The sequence below is a fragment of the Hyperolius riggenbachi genome, chromosome 8 (assembly GCF_040937935.1).
Source record: "Hyperolius riggenbachi isolate aHypRig1 chromosome 8, aHypRig1.pri, whole genome shotgun sequence".
Taxonomy (NCBI): domain Eukaryota; kingdom Metazoa; phylum Chordata; class Amphibia; order Anura; family Hyperoliidae; genus Hyperolius; species Hyperolius riggenbachi.
This window is the reverse complement of record NC_090653.1, coordinates 18,105,931-18,110,674: the sequence shown is the minus strand read 5'-3', so window position 1 is coordinate 18,110,674 and position 4,744 is coordinate 18,105,931. Positions and strand designations below refer to the sequence as shown.

Below are 4,744 nucleotides of genomic sequence, written 5' to 3'. Positions count from 1 at the left end.
TCAAGTCACGTGACACGCTGAAAGCCGTGCATGGACGCTGGAAGCCACTAGGAGTGAGGGCCAGTGAACACCAAAAAGCGCAAGTGTGATCGCATACGCTCAGCGCTGTTTGAAGTGAGTTTTCTTGGCGACTCTAGGCATGTGCCTAGCGATTTTCTAAGCGCGCCTAGCGATTTTTGGAAACACAAAAAGAAAAAGAGCGCTCTCAGACTCTTGTGCTGAAATATCTAAATCCCCACCAGGACAGGTCTCACCTGCTTGTAGAGCGGCTGTCAGATAGTGACCGGCCAGAAAGCGCCTGCGTCCCTCTTAGATGAGTCGGGGACCGAGCTCTCCGGTATCCCGCTGGAGATCACGTGTGAAGGGGAAGCATCTTCGGCATCTGCGTGCTACCATGGAAACCAGGGCGCTAGCTCATCCCCGGCAATAACAGCGAACGAGCAGCGCCTGGACGTCACGGCAATATGCTAATGCAGAAAGACGCTGCTAAAGATTGCAGCGGTATATAGATGGACAGTGGGACGTTACAGGCGCACGTTAGAGCAGCCTGTAACACACCCCCACCGCACAGCAATGAAAAATCAATGGGCTGTTCACAGTGCGGACGTTGCGTTACAATACATCCTGATAACGTACTGTATGCAGTATTTTACACGCGGCGAAACCGCGTTAGACTGTTTGCACATGCTCAGTACGGGTGGGTTTTTTTATTTTGTGGGCGGAGAGGAGGCGGGGAGAGGCCTCTACGTAGCCAGGCACATGGCTACTTAATATTTACTGCACTTGCAGTGTTTTCTTCTTGGAGCGGCCGCTGATTGGCTGGTGGGACCACGTGATGTGGAGAGCTCCGCTCACGTGGTCTCCGCAGTGCCTCCGACAGAGCAGGCGCACCAAGAGCTGCTTGTAACGCGGCTCTTGGTAGCGTCCTGCTCCAACACCACCAGGCGTTGCGTTAGGGGCACATTATGCGACCTTAACGTCCCCTAAAACGCAACGTCCTGGTGTGAAACCAGCCTAAGAGTTTTATAAAATAATAGACAGCGCGTTTCACGGAGGTCCGCCCTCCGTTTTATCAAGTCAATAGTGAGAAAACCATTATGGCTCCATGACTTCTTATTAGCGATTTTTGGAGCGTTTTTGTGTAGCGTTTGTTATTTTGTGGTACAGTACAGCTGTAACTGAAGAGCTTCTGTAACAAAAACGCTTTTCAGAGCGATTTTCCACTTTCCTATACTTAACATTGAGGCAGAATTGCCTCAGAAATCAACAGAAATGCTGCAGGACCCGAGTTTGCATTTGGGGAAAAAGCTCATCGCTCTGGTGTGCTCCATCCCATTCAAATACATCAGCCAAGCGCTTTTCAGAGCCCAATCATTTTAAAAAGCGTTTAGAAGCGCTCTTGGTGTGCACCAGCCCTCACTGGACGTTGCTGGAGGCTCGGTGAGTATTTTAAGGCCGGCAAACACCCCCCCCCCCCCCCCAACAAAAAAGTCCTCGTAATCCTCTGAGGCCTGGAACCCACTACAAATCGCAAATCGCTAGTACAATCGCTAGCGTTTTTAATAAGCGATTTGTAAGCGATTTCATGAGCGTTTTCCGGCGATTTTGGTAGTGATCTTAAAAAGTGTAAGCTTTTTGCCAGCAATTGTGTAGCGATTTGCGATTATTGATTTTAATTCTGATTGGTCCTTTCAATGTATCATAATTTTATTTACAATTTGCAATGGCACTCAAATTGCTATGTGTAGCGATTTATGAGCGATTTGCCAGCGCTTCAGTACGCTGCATTGAAGTGCAAACGATTTCAAAATGCTGCATGTCCTGCAATTGCGATTTTGTTAATCACAATCGCTACTGTGGAATTCGTTACATTTATTTACATTGGCAGAGCATTTAGGGAAAGCGCTAGCGATTCAAAGCTCTCCCTAAACGCTCAAAAAATCACTCTAGTGAGCACACTGCTAAGAGTTCTGGTTCACCATGAGCTTGCTGGGTAATCTGTAACTCTGGAATAGGGGGCAATAGAGATACAGCCCACAGCCAGACCACCATGGATGCTAAAACATACACACAAGAAAGCAGGGGAGGACTGGGACCTTTTGGCCTGGAGGGAAAACACAAACATGAGGCCCGGTTTCATGGCAGCCCCAGCCCAAATGACGTCACATGTGCCCCACGTGCTATATACCGGTAGTCACATGGTCATGCCAATGCAGAAATACAGCAAGGATACTAGATGGACAGCATGACAGTTAAAGTATAAATGCACAGGCACCGTGTGGTACATAATAGATTTTGAGGGAAAATGCAGGGGTTTCCATTGCGAAAATAGTTTATTATCGCACTTAACAAATACATCGGCCCGAGATTTCCCAGCATCTCAGATTGATACATTCAACTACTTTCCACCCGAAAGAAGTCCAATTTTGATTGGGCATGCTAGTGGCGGCACAGATTTTCATCCGATTGGATAATTATCGAAGCAGTTGGTGTATCGGCCAGCCCTAAATCATTAAAGGAGAGGCAGCCTGGGAAGAAATCTCCCCCCTTCCCCCCTGGCCAGTCCTCCCCTGCAAGAAAGATGAACTGTGATCATACTGGTCTGGCTGCAGGCTGTACCTCTCTTGCCCCATATACCAGCACAGCCCATTTGTTTAACGGTTTGAGAAGTACAGTTTGTCGCTCCTTGGATAAATGAGACTGATTTATGTGCCCTATAATGGTGGAACTTGACATTTCCCCAGGAATTACAGGTTCAAGAGCATGCAATGTTTGCTAGCATGCTGGCTGCTGTAGGGAGAGTAGGGACCCTTTCTAGTTTCAAAATCTTTTATTAAGCCCAAAGGCCAATTATAAAATGAGTAAAGTTACAGGCATTGAAACATGGCTACCCAACATGGGCGCCAGATATCATAATAACACACATAGAAGTAATACAGAACAGTAGTAACAACGGTACAATCTCTTCGTAGTATTGAGTGGTAGACAAGGGGGTATTGGACAAGCATTATAATAGTTTGTTGTAGGGAAGACTGGTTGGCAAGAAGATTCACATGGGTAATAGAGTTTGTGTACTTCTAGGTAGGTGTCGTGCTATCCATGGATCCCAGATTTTAATGAAGTGGTTATATCTATCCAAGACTATTGCATTGATGCGTTCGCATACTAATGTGTGATTGATTCTGTCTAGGACCTTCGAGTAGGATAGGTGGGGCTGATTCCAAGAGTGGGCTATATGGGCTTTTGTGCAGGAGAGAATAAATTGCACTAGTTTATGCTAGGCATGAGGGATTGACTTTGGTTTAAACCCCATGAAAAAGATTTTAGGATCTCTTGTAATGCGGTTAGGGATTGTAGAGCTAATTAGTGCATGGACTCTTCTCCACAAGGATGACGCTTTGGGGCAAGACCACCAGAGGTGAAGCATGGTGCCTGGTACCTGACACCCACGGAAGCATATAGAGTCTGTAGACTGGTCTATTATGTGTAGCCTTGAGGGGACAAGATATGTTCTATGTAGTAAGCGTATGGAGATTTCCATGTTTGATGTTTGCATGCTTCCCTTGGATAAGGTTTCCATGCATTGAGTCCATTCCTCGCTATCTAAAGTGATGTGGAGGTCCTGTTCCCAGGCCACTTGGTATTTATGTTTGAAGTTGGAGGGTGGACTATTAAAGTTTGAGTAGAGTATGGACAACATCCCTTTTCTCATGGGGTCGTGAAGACAGGTGCTTTCAAATGAGGTAGGGGCTAGGTTGGAGCTTGGAGAGGTAAGGTTTGTAATGAAGTGGTGTAGCTGTTTGGCCCGAAACCATTCCAACCTGGGAGGTTTATGGATGTTGAGGAACTGTACCCAAGTGGGGACCCTACCTCTATTCAGGAGGTGCGGCAGTGTGAGGATGTTTTTGGATATCCACCAATTAAAAGTCTGTGGGGCTTGGCCCTGTGGAAAATCTGGGTTGTGGAAGAGTTCCGTCATAATGGAGAGTTTAGATTGCAATGTAGATTTAAAACGGATTCTCCTCCACAAACCGAAGGTATGGTGGGTGGTTATTGAGATATGTTTTAAGAGGTTGTGGTTAGGATAGTTAGACCATAATATACCTTTCCAGGATAAGGGGTACAGAATTGAGTTCTCTAACTCGACCCATTTTGGAGCACGGACGCCCCCGTATATGGTGGGAAGAACCGCTAGTTGAGCGGCCTTGTAATACTTGATTAAATTTAGAAAAATATGGAACGCTTCACGAATTTGCGTGTCATCCTTGCGCAGGGGCCATGCTAATCTTCTGTGTATCGTTCCAATTTTAGTATATATATGCTGCCAAAGCGAGCACTAGGGACCCTTTCTAGGGAGGGAACCTCAACGCTGGTGCAGTGGTTCAGTACAGAATGCTATTGCATGCAATTCATTTTTAAAGCTAATATCCTCCATTTAATTGCCACTAGGTACAATTTTGCAACCTAGTTGTCTTTATTTCTTCTAGAGTAGCAGTTTGCAGTGAGTGTGTTTTGAGGGCAGAGGGTGAATGATTGATTGCATGTATATTGATCGCGGTTGTTTATTGTTTTCGTTTTCTTTGTTGTTTTTTTTTAACACTATATCTGACTGGAACATTTGGGGAGTGATTGAGAAACTGTATGTGCACCTTAAAATGAAGGTGAGAGTTATATGGAGGCTGCCATATTTATTTCCATTTATGCAATACCAGTTGCCTGGCAGCCCTGCTGATCCTCTGCCTCT

At 45.8% G+C, this 4,744-nt stretch overlaps 1 non-coding gene across 1 annotated transcript; it reads right to left on the bottom strand.

Moving 5' to 3' along the window:
• Nucleotides 1-4,228: 4,228 nt before the first annotated feature.
• Nucleotides 4,229-4,337, bottom strand: LOC137529183 (U6 spliceosomal RNA). The gene has a single exon (XR_011023608.1). It is a non-coding gene; the product is annotated as a U6 spliceosomal RNA (small nuclear RNA).
• Between the last annotated feature and the right edge of the window lie 407 nt (nt 4,338-4,744).